The sequence below is a fragment of the Rousettus aegyptiacus genome, unplaced genomic scaffold (genome assembly GCF_014176215.1).
Source record: "Rousettus aegyptiacus isolate mRouAeg1 unplaced genomic scaffold, mRouAeg1.p scaffold_m13_p_4, whole genome shotgun sequence".
Taxonomy (NCBI): Eukaryota; Metazoa; Chordata; class Mammalia; order Chiroptera; family Pteropodidae; genus Rousettus; species Rousettus aegyptiacus.
Genome location: NW_023416307.1, coordinates 1,712,472 through 1,732,641, shown reverse-complemented (window position 1 = coordinate 1,732,641; position 20,170 = coordinate 1,712,472). Strand labels below are relative to the sequence as shown.

The 20,170-nt window shown below is 51.1% G+C and overlaps 1 protein-coding gene across 1 annotated transcript in view; it reads left to right on the top strand.

Moving 5' to 3' along the window:
• The window catches only part of PCP4 (Purkinje cell protein 4), a 51,830-nt gene that overhangs the window by 26,658 nt on the left and 5,002 nt on the right, over window positions 1-20,170 (top strand). The window lies entirely within an intron of this gene.

Below are 20,170 nucleotides of genomic sequence, written 5' to 3'. Positions count from 1 at the left end.
TTTCTGTGGGAGCCCGCTCATCCCGTTGGGGGTGATGCCGATCTCACGTACCAGCCGTAATAACTTCTAGGGAGCCTCAAGGCTCCGTCCACTTTGGATGCTCCGTCCTGAGTCTGAGCCGGGACCTGAGGGAGACTCAAGTACTAGAATGTTCCTTTGTATAGCACTCATCTGCGCCCTGCTGACTCACTCATCTGTTTCAGGCCTTCCTATTAGGTAGGGTCAGTATGGTGACCTCTGGGGTGAGAGGTCATTACATTGGTAAGTAGAGGCTTTGATGCCCAAGAATGTCCTGACCAGCAGTGGCGGGGAGGGCGGAGAGAGCAATGAGTTTTGGCAAGCCTTTCATGATGCCCGGGGTTCTCCTTGTCGCCTCTGTGTGAGCTGGGGAAGGGGGAACTGCCCAACAGCTGTGTCCCGATGTCCCTGGTCCTTAGATCCACATCCATCTCGCCAATGGTGTGCGCCTCACTGAACCTCACGACCTCAGAATTGCGGGGTCTCGTGGGGTCTTATAGTGAGAAGACTCCCCAGAGACGCTCTCCTATACGCATCTACAAGCTTCTGCTCTCACAACTTCTTTCCGTTCTTAAAAGTTCGTGACATTTCCCAGAAACTTTTATTTATGTCGGTTATATCTATCGATGGTTCCCATATTAGAAATTAAAAGAGACATTCGAGAAAGCTTTACTTATGCAATCATTAAAAATAGGTTTATCACCCTATGACATGTTAAAATAAATAACATTTAAAAATGAAAAGCAATTACATTTTCCAAAACAGGGGGAAAAAGAACATTTAGTGAAAGAGTAGCAATGTTTTACATTTTTGCCAATCTCTTTCATTTCTGGAGTAATAGAAGACAGCCGCCTCCGCTTTTAGTCTATTGGAATGTCACAGGTCGTGTAGCTTCTGGAAAATTCCACTGTGAACGAGCGAGAGAATGAGATTTAAAAAAAGGCAAAAAAAAAAAAAAAAAAGACTTCATACTCCGAAAATGAATTTCGATTGTGGGCTCCTCGCCCACACTTTGAGAATGCTGCTCTAGTGTAAGTAACTCCCACGTCACGTGTCCAGAGCTCGGAGTCCGAAGATCGCATGTGGTAGTGGCCAGGACAGCTGGGGTCCCTTGTGTTTGACGCCTCTGCTACCTGGCTTTCCCCTGGTCTTTGTAGAGTGTCTACGCGCTCAGAGCTCTACACCAAAGGGAACCGTCAGAGGTCACGGAAGACACCACCATTTTCTGCCATCCCAAGGCATGGGATTTCTTTCAGCTAAAGTCAATCCAATCTAATGACAACTGAGTGTGTCTCTTCTGGAGGGCTAAAAATTAATTGAAAGAAAAAATTCAAGATGCTATGGATAAAGCTTTTTAAAAATATAATTCTAGATATTATAAGGTATTCACTTTTGAGTAGAAAAAGGGATATTTAGAATTAGAGTTTATTTGAAAGTTATAGAACAATGATGCTGTATAAATTCAAATTATTATCAACACGTACTTTAATTTCAGACAAAACTGCTCATGTATCATATATGTACATGATATTTTATTATAACATTAAGTTTGTGCTTTTGCCTCTAAAATATGAACAAAAGCCAGTGACAACCAACAGAGACTGGGCTAAAGACTTCTGGGAGTGGTCTAAATGACATTTTCCTAGAAAACTAAGATGCTTAATTTTTTATTCTTAAATTCATAATACGAGAAGATCATCTCAGAATTTTTGTTTTAAGCTAATAATACATTCCATTGACATTCAAATTATTTGACTTTGTCATCACAGGTATCTAGGGAGAGCTTTTATCTTAATGTATATTTCCTACTAATGCGGATGGAGCTGCCTACATGCGTTGAGGGAGCCTGGGACCCACAAGAATAGAAATATGGAGCAGCGAACATCAAAATGTTATGAGATATGGATAGTAGTCAATTAGGCCCAAATTTTATCAGTCATCTACAAGTCAAAGTGTTCTTATTTCAAATATTATAAATTTAGGTTAGGTCTCCATTTGCCACTTAGAGCATGAAGACGATGGGAGTGAATTCTGAGGGCCTTGAAACTGTAATTTGGATCACGGAAGACACAAATCAGATCCATTAAAGCCCCAGGGGGTCTAAATTCTAGGGCTCCGCTGGAATTTGGTTGCATTAAGTATTATCTCAAGAGGGCCATTTGCTGGGAATCTAGATTCTTGAAATTCCAAGATTTGTTTTTGTTGTTCCCACCATGGTATTTATTGATGTGAAATATGACATTTATCCACTCCATATCCAGAAAGGCCCTACAAAACGACCTTTATCCACTGCATATCTAGAATGCTCTTCACTGTCCAAGACAGCAAGCTCTGAACACACAGCCCAGCAGATCTAGGTAGTCCTCATTTCATCCGCAGTATGGAGATAGGTTTTTCAGAAATATTAGGGTTATTAGTATTTTTTTTTTAAATGAAAATTAAAGTCATTAAGATCTTGGTGGTTCAGAGATTTTCATTCCCATGTGAACAAAGTACCTTCATTATCTGATTAGTTCAAGCCAAGAACTTCATTTGTTTTTCGATATAATGCCCTGCGTGGGTGAAACAGTAGTTCGTAGCTTCAGTTACGACTCATCTGCGTTAAATTCGAACATGTTTGTAGATACAGACACAACCATCTGAATCTAGATGATTCGCCATCCATTACCAATTTGGAGACAATCAAAAGATTCTTTCGCAAGAAAGACAATAGTTTTGCTGGGTGTTTTGATCTGTATCTCGACGCTCATCATCCAGAGAGGCTCCAAGAGTTAAAATTTTTTATCGACGTACAAAAGTCAGAGAATACTGAAAGGAGGGTGCCTGCTGGGAGACTTCCAACCCCGAGGAAAGATTCATGAATAATGAACCTCCGACCGAGCTTCCTTTCAGCGCTCGGAGGCTTACCCAAGCTAAATTGGATTTCTAAAATGGGAAAGGATTTCTCCTGACTTAGTGCGCCGGGATACATTTGTTTCCAAAAGACTCTGTCTTTGGAGATGAAAGGCACAGATGCACCTGATTTTGGTAAAAGAGTCCCCTCCGGTCCAGGCCAGAGGTGATTACCCGGAAGGCGGGTGTTGTCCTGAGCCTCCTTGGGGGCTCACTGTTTCTCTGAGGTGTGAGTAGCTGAGCAGACGCTCAGGCACCACGCTTGAGTAGGGGTGCCCGTGTTCTGGGGAACAGATCGTGGCTTGAGAAACGGCTACCAGGGGGAGATGCTGGGAGCACCCAGATTGAGTTTGCTTTGGTATGATTACATGATTGCTACCAATGAACAAGGTCAAACGTCATACCGAGTATTCGCCTCTCCTGGTTTTGAAAAAGACCAAAAACCATAGAAGTTTACGTTTATCCCACTTTTGGTCCCAGAGACACACACGGGCATTGTGATTTTGTTTTTCTCTGTCAAGTAGGTGGAGAGATTGACTGAGAACAACCTTCACTCACAGACAGCTAGGCAGAGTACTAACGTGAGCATGATTTTTCAAATAAGAAATAAAAATGCATATTAATTCCCGAAGCACTTTGCCCCCTTCACTCTTTTCGGCTCCAGATCACCCAATATTTATTGAAAATGTTCTTTTTGATATTCTTGGTGCATAATGATCGTTCTATACCTATGAAGTCTTGGGCAGATTTATTTTATTTTATATATATATTTTTCAATTACGGTTGACAGTCGATATTATTTTATATTAGTTTCAGGTGTACGGCACAGTGATGCCCCCATCAGTCTGGTACCCACCTGGCGCCGCACGTAGTTGTGACAGTATTATCGACTATGCTCCCTGGGTGGTACATTATGTCCCCGTGACTATTTCGTAACCACCAGTTTGTACCTCTTCATCCCTTCATTTTTTTAACCCAACCCCTCCACTCCCCTCCCAGCTGGCAACCATCAGTTTGTTCTTTGCATCTTGAGTTTTTTTCTGTTTTTGTTTGTTTGTTTGTTTTTTGTTCTTTTATCTTAGATTCCACATAGAAGTGAGAGCATATGGTATTTGTCTTTCTCTATCTGGCTTATTTCACCGAGCACAATACCCTCTAGGTCCATCCATGTGGTCGCAAATGGTAAGACTTCATTCTCGGGTTTGCCCAGGAGACCTTTGAGCTGTCGCCGTGCCTGGGTTTGGGGACGCGTGTGGGGCGCGGTCTGATGTGGGCGGTGGAAGCGCAGCCTGGAGCCAGCAGGAACTGACGAGGGTCCAGGAGACAAGGCGCCTCTGGCTCTCACACCTGGGAGGGAGGGCCGAACCGGCGGGCGGCGCCACCTGGCCGCTCTCGCGAGGCAGGGCTGGGGTGGGAGGCAAGAGGGGGAGGTGCGATTTCCATGTAAGTGCCACCTCCGGTGCCGTGACTCGGTTCTGCTTCCCATACGGGCGGGTCGAGCCGGAGGACCGTACAGAGGGGCCCGCGGCCAGCGCCGTGGGGTGGCGACCTTCCTGCGGGCTGTGCGCACAGGCCTCCGGGGTCCCGGCTCTGTGACGCTCTCCTCCTCAGGGCGCCTAACGTGCAGGTTCTGCTGAAATCTAGGGGGAGTTTACGGGGGGGAGGGGACCTGCCTTCCTGGGCTAAGCATCTTCAAAAAGGGGAAAAGGGATACCTTAGAACCTTGAGTGTGTTCAGAAGTGTTGCTCTGTGTATCAGAAATGTGCTATTTAAAATGTTCACGGACTGCGCCTGGCTGTGCACAAAGCGCCCCCCTACAGTGACTCTAAGGTGGGCCACCACCCCCAGGCCAGAAAGCTCTAAATCCCTAGTGCAATAAATCCGTGAGCCGCACGGAACCCGGGGTTCCCCGTGCTGACGTGGCGAGTCCCGCCGTGAATACCATAGACACGGGACGTTTCGAGGTCAAAAATCAAACGACTCCGGTCTCCATTGCGGTCTCTTGGCCTTTTCTCTCCTTTTTCCATATTTGAAGCAACCGGAAACTAATTCAAAACAACAGTGGATAAAATACTAACACGACTTTCAAAATGCTGCCGGCGGGTTTAGGCCCTTTGTGCTGTTGGCTGCGAACATTCCAAAGACTCTGTGTTCCAGAGGAAGATGTAGACGCACAAGGGTGCTGCTGGTATCGATCCGGATGAGGGAAGAAGGAAACCGGCAGCGTATCAGGCCAGACCTCGAAACCGCCCGGGGCTCCGCGCAAACCCGCTCCGGGTGACGTCATCTCACGAGCTGACTTGCCCCTGCGTGGGGCTTATTTCAGGAATTAGTGCTGACGAGGAATTTATTACCCTCCATCTCAGTTATGAGTGATTTTTTTTTTTTTTTTTTACCTTTAGGTTGAGCATTATAATAACTTCAATGTGCGAGTAACACCTTGGATAAATACTGGCGCTTCTAAGCCTCTCATTGTGCTCGGAACATTGTCACTCAGAGCGGGGAGCTGCACCTGCTGCTCCTTGTATCTCTACGTCTGTCTCTGGTGTATATTTTAAAGTGCTCTTATGCACAACCTTCTGTTGGATTCCATGGCAGACCGGGAGGGTGGCAAAGTTCCCCAGGAAGTCAGGTGATTCGCCCGAGCTCACCTCGGCGAGAGGGAGAAAGCTGTGGTCGTCCGGCCCCCGGTCTAAACGCACCGGGTCGTCTCCGCTCACGCTCTCTCCGGGGCTCCCTCCTGACCGGGGGTCTTGGTGGTAAACGGGGGACGGAGCCCGTGGGACAGAAGGAGGTTAACAAGCTCGCTTCTCGGCCAAGCTCAAAACCATAGTTTCAACAGCACCATTATCTCATCAATTTAGTTACCTAGCCTCCGGCAAGTGCATGTGATGTCAAGCTAATTACACGGACAGCCATGTTAACTTTTAAAACTTTGAGGCAATATGTTAATTTATTGGCTTATCCATACTTTCCCTTCTCGATCCTCTTTCCTTGCTTCCTTCTTTCCTTTTGAGATTAAACGTTGGATAACTTTAGACGAGCTGAAGATAGAATTTTGTTCCATATCATATGGAGAAGGCCCATATGCTTTAGTGAAAAACTGAAGTTATAAATTATGCTAAAAAATTGTCATTTAAGATCTTTTTAAGACTGTGAAGTAGGTTGTACCAGGAAAATAACGATCCTCTCCGCTTTGGAACCCTGCCTCTGTCAGGACATAGGGAATTCTTCATATTCTGCTTATCAATTATTCGTATGGAAATAATATTTTTCAAGTGCTTGGAAACATCCTTCTCTTTTAAGTAGGTGAAGCACTTATAAATTTATTTATAGAATTGATTTGCACAGTGAGCAGCTTTCCAGAAGAGAGAATCAACTTGAATTTCAGCCTGGGCTACGCGATAAGATGGTTTAAACCCGCAGACTTCTTATTAGTGGGGTTCATCTGTGGTTACTAGTGGGGTTCGCCCGTGGTCACGAAGGCCTGCAGAAACGCCGGTGTGCCTTCTTGGGGGAGAAGGGTGCTGGTTGATAAGGAGGGCCGAGTCGCCGTCAGACACTGGACTCCTCGCACGGGCTGCACCTGCTGTCCTACCTGTGCTGGGAACAGGAGGCCCTGTGCCCGTCTCCGTGGGGCTTCAGACCCCACGGCAGAGGTTCCCCTGTGTCTCTCGACAATCCTCTCTGCCACCGGCCCTAGAACAGGCGGCGAGAGCACCAGGTCTGTTGCGAGCTCATGTGAATTCCCGTCCATACTGCTGACTGGCTTCTTCCGGCACCCTTAGTCGGAAATGCGTCGGAGTTTCCAATCGATGCTAATTAATTGTGGAAGATTTGGCTCAATTTGGGCCATTTAATCCAGGAGGAGTGCTATTTCGAAGAGACTGGCTCTCAATCCTCTTGTTTCTATTTTAGTAAACCATAATTGGCGTGCAATATTATATTAGTTTCAAGTGTACAACATAGTGGTTCAACATTTATATACTTCATAATGCTATCGCCCTAACGAGCCTAGTCCCCATCTCGCAGGGTTATTATGAGATTATCGGCACATCCCCTATGCTGTGTGCTGTTTCCAAATGTCACAGCGGGTTTTCTGGCCAGGTGCAGAGACCTCGTCTAGCATACTGGCCGCACCGCTGTGCCAGATTTAGCAAATAAAAATACAGGAGACCCAGTTAAATTTCCATGTCAGATAAGCCAAAAAAAAAAAATTTTTGTTTTTACAGTATAACTATGTCCCATGAAATATTTGGAGTGTACTACTAAACATTATTTTTGTTGTTTATCTGAAGTTCGAATTTAACTGAACAGTCTCAATTTTATCTGGCAGCCCTAACCGAGAAGGAGGCAAGAAAATCCGTACCCAGATCCCTCCTTCTCTGTCTCCCGATGACCTCTAGCCACCCACGGGATGGGCCGACCGAAGCCACGCGCGGTGGCTAGGAAGAGCCGGAAGAGGGCGGGCAGTGGATCGGGAGGGGAGGAGCTGGAAAGCTGCCTGGGGTCTCATCGGCACACCTCTCTCCCCAGGCCCTCTCTCCCCGGTCACCCCGGGACCCTCTCCGCCTCCCCTAATCAAAAAACATAGCCCACCGTACCGTAAGTGGATGCGGCTCCACAAAGACCAAGCAGAGATGACGTTTGTACGCACGTTCTAGATTGGTTTCCGGAGGAAAAAACAAAAAAAAAAACAAAAAAAGGGAGAGAAAATTGGCCCAACGTCGCCATCCTTTTATTTGAACTGTGTGGTGCCATCGCTTGGCTTAATATTTTTCAAGGAAGAAAACTGTTAGGTCTGTTCTGGAAGGGTGACAGATCTGACGTTCTTGGAGCAATTAAGCCGTCCCTGTGATGTTACTGCGTGCTGGAGGCAGTCAGCCTGAGCCCCCCGGCCCGCCTCAGGTGTCATGCAGGAAGAAGAGGGAGGTGGCCAAAGCGGGGAGTGGGGGGTGCTTGACGGGAAACCCTGACGGAGCCCAGGCCGATGGGAAATGGGTGGGGTGAGGGCAGAGCAGGCATGGCCCCCCCCTAAAGTCAGGTTTATCGGAGCAGGAGGGAGGGGCCAGCAGCGACCTGCTTCTTGGGGTTTAAGAATGAAACGAGTAGGATGTGGTTGGGTGAGTTGGGGCTGGCAGCTACCCATCCAGCTGTCCCGGTGACCGGGCAGTGGAGAGCAGGGGGCCCGCCGGTGGCTCCCGGCGCCCGGTGGGCCTGGGCGAGCGTCTGCCGGGCCTGGGGCTTTGGAGTGGATCTGGGAGGGAGTCCACTCTGCACCATTCCCAGTCCACGGTGCAAAGAGGAGATGGCGTGATTCGCCTTCACTCTCCCGGAGAGACGTCTGGGAGCAGAGTGGCCGTCGCGTAGGGCCTTCCTGGATTCCCGAGTTTTAGAGCCTTAAGTAAAACGTCAAACTTGTGACTGCAAGATCGGCTGCTTAAAAACTACGGGAAATGACCATCTCTCTCTCTCTGTCTCGCTCTCTTTTTTTTTTTCCTAATTAAGTGTAAAGCAGAACCCACATCTTCATCTCCCTCGGTCTCCACACAGCCAGGGGACTCGTCCCCAGTGAGGACGTCCCGTAAAGAAATGAGGATTTGAGCCCCTTTAATATAAAGCACACTTTGAAATTCCCAGGAGGAGGAAGGATAGCCAGGCATGGGGGTCATCGAATTTAGAATGTGATTATTTATAAATGCTGCTTTTTCCAGCATTAATATAAAGGAGTATTTATTATGATTATCTTACAGAAATAGCGACTTCTCATGAGAGAGAAGGCTAACGACGTGCCTATCATGAGATCTAAATAAATAAGACATTTGAAATCATATTTTCCTTGAAGGTTATTCTCCTCCTCCCCAAAACTAACTAAATAGGACGTGCTCTTAACCCCCCGGGAGTTTTCTGGGGACCAGTCACAGTCGTCCCGCGCCAGCTGCTGCTACTCTTTTTTTCTGTTGGGATCTAGAATTGAGTCAACCATCGATCAGCTGAAGTATACACTGATCGCCCGGATGCGGGTGGGGGCAGGGCGCGGGGACGGGGGGACGGGGACACGGCCCCCGGCAGTGTGTGTGGGATCGCCCCTTCCCGCAATCGACGATCATGTGAAACGGAAGCCGGCTGCTATTTTTGTGCTTGGCAGGCGGCTTCTTCGACATTTCTAAAGCACATCCTTCTCGCTCGGCCATTCCACTCCCCCAGACCCTGAGGATAATTGAACATCGAACGGCGCTCCGGCCTTCATTAGGAAGCACCGTCTCCCCGGACGTCAGGGACCTGCTTGCAAGGCCGGAGGCTGGCGTGAGCACCGTTAAGTCCCGCTCGGCCTCCCGTGTCCACAATGGGCTCCCAGACCTAGGGAGACAGGACTGGCCTTTCCCACGGACTCACGAATTGTGCTAATCGCACGAGACAGTGAGTCTTCTTGCCTCTGATCGTGGATTTTAGGGTTTCAGAGTTTCAGTGCAAACATAAACCTTTCGGCTGTCTGAATTGATGTGCAGTCACCGAAATTCAATTTCCCAACAGCCCGTAAAAATACCCCACTTTTACAGTGCGCCTCGGGAACGGGCCGGGTCATCAGAAACAGCCCGGGAAGATGTCTGCGGTTAGATTACGGCGCTTCAAATGTTCCTCCAGTCGGTCACACTCAGTAATCATTTCCTAGGAATGTCAGAAGACAATAGAGAGAGGTTTAGCGTCAGATTTTCTCTAGGTTTACCCATGGAGTAGCTGTTACCACGCCACCGCCTGTCCAGCCACACGCTTCGACATCTTAGCAGATGGCTCTTAGGATCCTCACTTTCTGGCCATTCTCCGGATGGCGGGGTCTCTGAGCCTGCTTGGCTGGTCGGGCGAGACCTCACAGCTGAGGCTCAGTTTGCCGGGAAGGGTCGGAGGAGGGCGAGGCCCCGGGGCTTCTCGTCCCTACCGTCCAGTCCTCCGGTTTGGCCATTCGCTGGTGGTTACCCGGGGTGAATCGTTTCATCTTTTAGGGTTCCCACATGCTCTTTTGGGGCCGATGTTTGTCTGACTTCGGCACGCCGTGAGTCTGTGGCCCTCTCTGTCCCAGGACACTGTAGGATGCCTGGCTTCTTCTAATTGGATTTTATGCACACCCTGAGGGAATACGGCCTGTGAGCCCCAAGGAGCAAGCCGCCGCTCGGCGGGGGCAGCGGAGGGGAAAGGAGGCGTAGTGGCTGGCATCCGAATGGGATTGTCGCCCGGCTGTGAACCTGTGATAACAAATATTATAATGGAATGGGTGAAAATGGGGAAATTCAGTCTTTTAGCTGGACAGAGCGCCTTCTAGGAGTGACTGCCTGACCTGGCACAGGGGTCATTTCTGGACGTGTGAGATACACGTTCAGCTTTGCAAAGAGGCTGCCCAGCCAGTGACTGGCATCTAGGTGGCAACGGGCGTGGACATCGGTCCACTCACTGCACGAACACAAAAGAGGTGGGTGGCCTCCCGGGGCCCAAATGGACACACACGCGGCCGTAAAGAGGCTCCGCCAGCGCCCCAGCCCCCCCCCCCGGTCACCCCCGAGATTGAACGGCTGTAGTAAAGGTGTTTCCGTTTTCTTCTGCACCCTGATAATCGTTCCGCTGGCGGGCCTGGGCCACGCCACCCGCGGCCACACGTTACTTACTGGAGGCTGCGTGTGAGCTCGCCAGCATGCTCCCCCTCCAGCCCCGCGACAACTCAATATTGAGTTACAGCTACTTCTCGAAACGTCTCACTTGCATGTTCCATGAAGCCAGCCCATTGACACCGTAAATTACGGCAAGGCACGGAGGAGTTGAACTTTGATTTTGAAATTATGAGCCAGATTGGTCCGTGGAAGGCTCGCATTGGGTTCCAGAAGGCATTGCGAGCTACCTGCAGATACAATGTTAAGTCTTATTCTGCTCGCACATCTCAAAGTTCAATGAAACCGTAAAACCTTGCCAATTGCGGGTCTGGGCCGGAAGTGGCATGTGGAGTCGCCTCTGGTCATTCAGAGCTGGCAAAGTTTGACGGCCCTGGCCTACATGTTTTCAGTTCCGCCGACACGACTTCAGCGAAAGGTCAGGTGCTGCCGCCCTGGGGAATGCCTCCGTTCTCTGATAGCCTGGTGTTTGACATTTTTTTCCTAATGTTCTCTCTAAATTGGTTTTCCCGTCAGTTTCTTGACATCAGCCTCTATTAACGCTCCCTTGAGCTACTGCAACCAAAAATGGATGTTTTATTACTGCTTAACATTGTGATCCAGGCAGAAATGCTTCTATTACCTCTGTTGATAGAATGCTTTGAGGAATGATATCTCAGTGCTCGTCCTTTGAAAAATTATGATTTAAAAACAACAACAACAACAACAAAAAAAATGACTTCAAAGCTGAATAATTTTGGGTCATTTTCCCTGACACTGGAAATATCTCCGTTTTGGGGATTCTTGAACTAAAAATACTCTGCTTTATTTTTGCTCTGAAAGAACTTCTGGATGGGGGAGGGGCTTCGATGGCCTGTGCGAAGGGCGGGAGCCTTGCTCTCTCCTCAGAGTGTCACATAAAAGGCCCTGGATAAACAGTGGAGATGGGTCATGGGACCAAGTACAACCCACACCTGAATTCTCCTGGAGCCTCACAATTTCTCTGTTACCCCAAAAAGCTCTTCTCAGTCCATTTCTTCTTGGAGTCCGTTGTCGGAACATTATTATTAAATAATGCAAAAACGAAAACCCAAACTCCACTGTCAGCTCGTTCTGCCAAGTCTGGGGTACTCTGTGCGGTTCGGCTGCTTCACCCGGAAACCATGGAACTTCATTTTTTCATGGGCATTTGATTTTATTCTCTTTTCACAAATATGTGAACCCATCCTCCTGGTAAGTAGAATAACAAAGCCCAAAGCTGAAAATGTGTCCCTCTCAAAAGCTATTTCCAGCAACTGAGTAAGTACTTGGCCACGAGCTCTTAACACAGTGTCACTAAATAAACACAAAAACAAATAGAAGTGACATGCCCTTGCCCGAAACATCCAGAAAGAGACTTGCAAGACCAAGGCTCAGACCCGGCTCTGGCTTTGTTTCTCAGACCCCCTTTCAAGGCGCACGCAGAACTTGGTACCTAAAGTCAAATTCTATACACAGCGGACGCATCCGGCCTAGTCTTGTGCATCTTAAGAAAGCTTGTAATCCGTGAAAATCCGCAAAGGGAAGCACCTGGCTGCCTGGATTAGAGGCACGGGGCGGAAGGCAGATGGAAATGTGGGGGGTGAGATAGCGCGGGCCCTGGGACTGGCTGCCGGGGCGGGGGTTGGGGGGGGTGTGGGGCGGGGGGGGGAGGCGGAACCACCCGCCCGGGCTGAAGCCAGACGCTGGTGCATCGCTGGGGAGAGGCGTCTTTCTCAGGCAGCGAGCGGAGAGCAGAGAGGAGGCGGAGAGGCCCACGGTCCCCAAGCCTGAAAACAGCTGTGCTCCCTCTTCCTTTCTGGCAAGCACGCGATGATTTTTCAATCCACGCCGCTGGCATCCCTCATCATTCCCGAGGTGGGAATAATCATCCCGCAGGACAGCAGGGCGGCATGGCCTTTAGCCTTACTGGCCTGTCTCCTCCTTCTTCGCCGAGTCCTGGAATACCTTCCATTTCTCCTACCCGCCCTTCCCCTCGAAAGTCCAAGTCCCTAGCATGATGGGGCAAGGTGAGTTAGAAACTCAACGGACTCAAATCAGATTTTTATATCAATTAGGTGAGCCGATGCTCCTTTGAGGAGACTTGAAGATGTCCTGTAATTACGATTTCATTTGACTTTTCTCTCTGTTTAAAACAGGGGAGCTTCATAACATTTTCTGTGGTGGTAAGATTTTCAGAGTTTAATCCTTTAAAACTGGCGTTTTGAAGTTTAGAAGCTAGGAGCAAAAGTGAATCTGAGAAGGGGCTATATAACCTCCGAAATGGTAAAACCGGGGGAGGGGGTGGAAACCCAAGAAAACTCGAATAATTCCAGAGCTTCAACAGGAAGCAGAAGGGGGACTTGGAGCAGAGCAGAGGGAGTGGGCTTGACTGTGATCAGGGACTCGCTGTCCCAGGAGCTGCTCCGCCCTCATATCCGCTTCCTTTATTTTCAAGGACTTGGAAAAATGTTTCAGACTTTCAAAAGCTGGAGGGCAGGGTATGAAGGGAGAAGCTGATGCCTCACGAGGAGAGAAAGGGTCACGCCAGGCAGAGATGCCGGAGAGAAGGGGTCGGCAAAGGTTGCCGAATTTGCAGGAAATGATTCTGTAAAAAAAAACAAACAAACAACGAGACTTTTAAGTGTGAAGTGCTATACAGAAATAGCCATCCATATCAGAAATCGGACAGATGTGGGTATCAGAAGAAAAAGGATAGAGGTGTGAGCTTGAAAGAAAAAAGGTCTTTCTGAGCGAGAGGTAACAAGCATTTATTTGAGATCAATAAGAGTAGCTATTTGGGACACAGTAATTCAGGCAGACGCCCAGATGGTGTTCTGATGTGGAGGCAAAGGTGACGGGTGTTTGTGAGGAAGGGCAGGAGGCAGTCACGCCCGCAGAAGGGAGGCGTTGCCTTTGGTGCCGATAATGTAACATAGGGATGCTAATTCTGAAGAAGGTTTCTAATTTTCAGTCCGGCAGTCCTCAGTCTGGCAGTCAGAGTATCTGCTTTCTTGTTACCTTTGCAAACAGTCCTATGGGACACGAGGTGACCCATAGCTTAGTTTGCCCTGTTCTAACCTCCTGAAGGTCCAAGGAGTAAGATGTGCGAGGCAGGTCCCCTGGGAGGCAGCTCTGCCCCACGTTATAGTGGCTCCAGTTATTTAATTTTTTTTTTTTTTTTGCATAGGTATGAGAGGAAAATAAAGTCATACTATGCACGGTGCTATAGAATTAAATTTCTGTTACCAGCTTGAAAGAAACTGTTTTCAAATGGATTATGCATTTATTATGACATGTATAAGTAGATAAAGTTCCTTCGCAAAAAGGTGAAATCCTAGAATAACAGCAGCTTAAACAAGAAAGTTTGTTTTACTCTCATATGCAAGGACTCTGGAGGTAGGTAGCTAAGGGAAGCCAGGGAAGCTTCAAGGAGCACAAAACATCTATATTAACATTTTTCCATTCTCGATGTAAGACTTCCCACTTAATGGCCCAACATGGCGGCCTGAGCACCAGCCACTGCATCTGAATTCCAGCCAGCAGGAAGCGGATGGGAATAAGAAAAACGGGCAAAGGGTGTTTGTCAGCGTTCTTTTAAGAAGATTTCTTTCTTTCTTCCCACATCGTATTGACTAGACCCTAGATGTGTGGCCCAACTGAACAGTGAGAGGACAGGAAGCTTTGTTCCCAGCCCCAAATGAGGGGTCTGTAACTAAGAAAAAGGGGTGAATGGAGGCAAGGAGCAGACCCGGCCACAACAAATTTCTGCCCATGGACTTTCTTGAGCTCTTACATACCTGCCAGGCTTACCTGGAGGGCTTGGTCTCGAGTGTTAGATGAGTCTTTTCTTCTCCATCCCCAAAACAGCTGGAAGTCGTGTTTTTTGGTCAGTTTTGTGAGGGGCAAATGGTGGTTTTATTTATTTATTTTTTTTGAGTGGTTCGTTACGGCCGTTAGCTGCTGATGCCTGGGAAGGGATTTCCATGTCTCCGTGTGCTCAGAATGGGAAGGAAACTTTTGGTCCGCCATCGTCACCCGAAGGGCTTTATTTTCCTACTTGTCTTTGAGCCGTTCAGTAAGGACAGCCTGCGATCTGATCCCAAAGACCCGTAGTGGTCCGTGTCCTTACACAGGACCTGTCTCCTCCCTCGGCCCCCACGGGGACCTGGCATGCCTGTGGGAGGTGGTGGTGCAGACGGCGGAATCCGCTCTTGCTAGGTTTAGTGGAAAAGGTCGTTATAGGCTGCCAGCACCTCGCGGGATTTCTGGGAGGCAGAGAACCCAGCCTGGACCGTCCACAGCTGGGAACAAAGCACACTGCGCTGGGCCTTGGGTCATTCCAGCAGAAGCCCACTGCTGCAGCCACCGCCTGGCACGCGGTGCTGGGCACGGGACAGCGGACATCCCCGTGGCTGTTCCGGAGAATCCCCGTGTGTCTGCCTCCGTGCTCGCCAGAGCGGGGTCTTCCCGTGCTGGGTCCCCAACCCCCGGCGCTCACTTCACCTTCCCAGAGCCTGCCACTGTGGACCGGCCTGGCTGTCCCTAAGCCTGGGTGGCTGGAGTCTCCTCCCAAGGCATCTGGACGAGGATTTCTGCCAGCTCTCGGCCTCCGTGGTGGGGGAGAAGCTGGGAGGAGGAGAGCCGGGCGCCCAGTCTGCACGCCGCCGTCCCAGGAAACAGCCCGCCTGTCGTTGGCCTCTGCACAGTACGAAGCAGGCCAGCGGGCATTCGGTCCTTGTCTCTGCAAAGCCCTGGGGAAGAAACGAACCTGGATTCCTTATCAGCCCCACTGGAAACACGGGGGACGATCTGAACCTCAGGAAGGCGACTGACCATGCCACGGCAGTTGGGACTTGAACTTGAGCCTTTCCGCATGCAGCTGTTTCTCATCAGACCTAATCGGCCTGTCTTATTTTTTTTTCCCCCTTGAAAACGTAGGCATTTTGACTAGTGTTATAGACCGAATTGTTCCCGCCCCTCAAATTCACGTGCTGAAGCCTTCCCTCACGCCCCAGTATGTCCGAATGTGACCGTATTTGGAGCTGGGGACTTTAAAGAGGTAATTAAGTTCCAATGAGGCCGTTAGGGTGGGCTCTCATCTAGCGTGTCATTGTGAGGAGGTCACGACACAGACACGTCCAGAGGGACGACCACGTGAAGGCGGGAGAAGGAGCCGCCTGTCTGCAGGCCAAGAAGCGACGCCGTGATCTTGGACTTGCGGCCTCCAGACCTGTGAGGAAATGAATTTCTGTCGTTTAAGCCGCCCCATTGGGAAGACTTTGTTATGGCGGCCCCAGCAGACTCATCCAACTGGGACCCAGTTTCACCTTTTCAATAGAAAAATTATGGGCTGGTGCTCAAGCCGCCACATTGGACCATAAGTTGGAAATCTGATGCCAAGGATGGAAAAGCATTGCTATAGCCATTGCCTTCTCCTCTCAACGAATTTGGGGAAAAATCTGATCTCATCAGTGCTCGTTTGTCCTCCGTGGATTCCCAAAGATTCACGCTCATTTGATGATCTAAATGCCACAGCTGGGAGTCGTTTCATAAAAGCGAGGTGCATCTAGGTCAGGACGCGAGAAATGGGGTAACGGGAAGCACAGGGCCCAGCGGGGCCTGGAGTAAACTACGGCCTCGAGCCGACCGATCAATCTGCCGACAGCACAGCCTGGTGTCAGCGGGGGAGACACAGGGGGTCAGAGTGCCTCTCTTTTAGGACAAATCGAAGTTCACTGTCTCAGAAAACGCTGTCAGTCGCGAGGAAGGTGTGAAGCCGGTACATGGAAAGTGTGCAGAAGTGGGCGCTGTTTGCATTGGACGTGAGAACACTCCAGATGCAGGGAGCCCCCCGGCCAGCCGCTGCTACTGCCTGACCCGGCTCGTTAATCTCTGCCGCTTAGCAAAGGCCTGGAAAATTGCAATTCTCCGCACCAGCGGCCCCCGTGCCATAAACCCCGAGCCGGCGGGCAGGAGCGAGAGGTCGCGGGAGCTGACCCCCCGCCCTGAGCCCAGTGACGGAGGGGCTGTTTGGACTCAGGGATGCTGTGTCCTCTTCGGGCTCGATATCCGGCTTCAGAGAACGTGTTGTGTTGTCTTTGTTTTTTTTTAATTGGCGTTTCATAAGATGGATGCTGTTCGCCAGCGTTGTTATAGAGTAGGTCTCTAAATTTGTTTTTATTTTGTGTTTTTCCTTGAGAAGGCTTGACCTTTTCTCTACCACTAAATGCCTTGTTCTCTGAGTATGTTTTGATCCAATTTGAGGCTTAGGGGATAAAAATTCCAATCCTCACTCGTTTTTCTTACTTGTCCCTTTGCTTTTCCTGCCCCCAGGGTCTCGGTTTGGGTCCTTATGCAGTAAGACACACTGCCCGTCCTCGGCCCATGGGTGGCCCGGATGTGGAAGAGAATGGATGCCCAGCTAAGGGACAGGGAACCCTGGCACTGTGTCAATTAATTTAAGCATATCGAGGGCAACGCAGGCGATGTATTAATTGTTTCCAAGTTAACATTACACTTTGAAAGGAGGTAGGACGTTCTGAGAACATCGGCGTTGTGATCCCCCATTCGCAAGGTATATTTAAGTTACATGATTGTTGTTTCTTTATGGCGTGCTAGAACGTAGGGCCTTTTATAGTTCGCTCTGTGCTGCCCGGCCCAACCAGGCGGCCTCCCACTCAGGACGATTATATCCCAATTTACTGCTTCTGTGCAAATTTATCATCTCTAGGATTAGGCCGTAGGAAGTAATTTGTTGCATTCAAATAAATCTTAGAATATGGAGAGCTGTAAATACGTAAACAAAAGCCCGTACGCCTGCATGTGTGCACGTGTGCATGCAAGCCCCGAGTCTCTGACTTATCAATCACCAATATCTGTAGGCGCCGACTTTACATCATTATAAACTCGGAAAGAAAGGACTCTGGGTCCCTTCAATCAGGCGTGGGCATTACTGGGATACATTCTGGAATGATGAGCGTTTCAAACTTCTTTATCGCGTCTGTCCAGGGTCCTTGAATATCTCTGCTTTGCCCCGGGCGGCTGCACATCCGTTAATTTCCTTTCCAAAGAATGTATGCTAATTACTTGGAGTCGGCCGCTTAGATTGTGAACGCGGCAGGGATTACTTCAAAAAGTGAAGATGGAATTTCTCAAAAGGTGTCGTGTCTGTCAGTGGCTCCTGCTGCCCCTCCCGCCTGCCGGGTGAGTCGTTGGCCGGCTTTGGGGACAGGCCTCCTCTTGCCCCGCTGTCTCCTTCCCTGAGGCCCTACCTGACCACTGAACGCGCGCACACTCTCCCGCTCATCACTCTGCTCTATTTTTGGAATTTCTGAAATTCCGTGCCTCACCTCATCCATGCGGGCACCTTTTTGCTTTCCGTTCTCCCCTGGGAGCAGGGCCTTGGGCGGGCTCCCTGCTCCCTCCCGCCCCCTGCAGCAGGCATTCCGGGCTGTTCGCAGGTCGGCGGAATTTGGTAGCAAGTTCCTGGACCGCCTTGTGAGCGAGCAGACTGGCCGCCATTTCACGTGTCCAGACGTGGGCCACCCAGGTGATTTCCCCCCCGCGAGCAGCGGTGATGGGTCCCCACGGAAGGCCATTGTCTCTGCGCGTGTCTGGGTGGCTGACAGCCATGCAGCCCTGCAAGACTTGGAGCAAGAACTGGGTTCTGATCAGCGCTCGGCCAGCACTCACCTGGGGGTCTTGGGCGACACACGTTTTCGGCTCTGTGCCTTTGTAAAGTGAGGACAATGAACGTTTCTTGCAGCTCTCGGAAACGGGGCGGAAACCAGATGAGGCAAAGAATATAAAACTACTTAAAAACATAAGGAGCCTCAAAGGTCGGTTGGGTGCTGCTGTGGGGCGAACTGCGTCTCCCCAAATCCACGTGCCGAGCCCCGACACCCTCCCACTCCCCATCCCTCAGCGTGCGGCTGCGTTTGGTGACAGGGCCTTTGAAGAGGTGATTCGGCAAAAATGAGGCCTCGGGTGGACCCTCATCCGATCCGACTGACGTCCTTATACGAAGAGGAGGGGACATGTGACCATGCGGGACACAGCGAGAAGGCGGCCGTCCGTGGCCGTCCGCAGGCCGAGGAGAGGGGCCTCAGGGGAAACCGGCCGCGCGGCGCGTGGACCTGGCTTCCGGCCTCCAGACGTGTGACAGAATAAACGTCGGGGTTTCAGCCCCGAGCCTGTGTGAGGCGCTTGGCAACGCGGCCCTGCGGCCGCTCAGTGCGGCCGGTCCGGCGGTGGGTCCCACGGCGGGTCTGATCGCGACTCCTCCAGCGCCGGGCCCGCTTGTGCCGGCACGGTCAGGCCCGGGGAGTTTCCCGTGGCACACCGTTTTCCCGCCCGATGGACGTTCACGACGGTGCCAGGGACTCGCGAAGTCCCTTTGGGGCTGTCTTCAGCCGGCCGCGATGCCTTCCTTTTGCACTTATGATCCTCCGGTTTGCGTTTGCCATCAAGGCACCTCCCAAAGAAAATCCATTTATGCTATTTCAGAGGAATGGCGTAAGCGACGTCTACGGTGGTGCGAAACGCAGATCTGAGCAGCACTGGGTCCCTTCCCGGCCGGGAGGTCGTGGCCTCGCGCACCTCGCGGCTTCCTGAGCCCCGAGGAGCCGCGTCTCGCCCCGCCAGGGCCGTCTGCAGGGCTCTGTGCTGCGAGTCGGTTGTTCCCTGGAGCCCCGGTCCAGGGGGCAAAGTCTCAGTGCTCGGGACCACTCTGCAATTGTGCCATTTGTTTGGAGAGAGAGAAGCGGGGAGGGAGGAGAGGGGCACACGTGGATAGGTGGGTACCGGGGAGGTGGACCATGTCGGCCGCCCAGCCTGGTGGAGTCTGGTCCTCAAGCCCTCCGCCTGCCCCCTCACCCTGAGGCCAAGTCTTCCCGGTGGCGGGCCCCGGAGAGTCTGGGTGGGCTCCGAAGGGCGGGCGGCAGCCCCCGGCCCACCCAGGCACTCTGGTCAGTGCAGTTACAGTCCTTCTCACGCCTCCCGACTAGGAGGTCAGGAAAACGGTGGAGGGGAGCTGGCGATCGCTGTTTGTACTAAACCAGCTAATTGGTGCAGATAATCTGTTGACCATCCTCCTGGTCAGCTTCAGAATTTCTTCACAGAGGGACACGCAGAAATAAGAAAATTCCAGAAGCCCGGAGACATACACATATCAAGGACCGTGCCGGGCTGTTCTCAAAGAGTTCTGCGCGGCACCGCTTGTTCGCGCAGGCTGATGCAGAGCCGCCACTGGGCCCGGGGCCTGTGCGTTCTCCCCGCTTCGGGCCGTGAACCCCAAACGAACATGCCGAGCCGCGGGCACCGTCCACGCGCAGCCTGCAGCCGCCCCCGCGAGGCCCCGCGGAGCAGGGCGAGGCGCTCGGCCGCACGGCAGGCCGGGGACGACGGAGGCGCGCGTTCCCCTGGCCTGGTCACTGCCGTCCCTCCTGCAGAGACGCCGCGCGCTCAGCGCCTCCTAGCGACGGGGCCCGGGGACACGCCTCTCTGCGCGCCCCACGTCTCCCTTCGTGGGACTCGTGAGCTGGGCGCTGCTCCGCTCTTGAGGCGTCGTCTCTGCCCGCACCGCCGGCAGGCGGGGGGTGCGG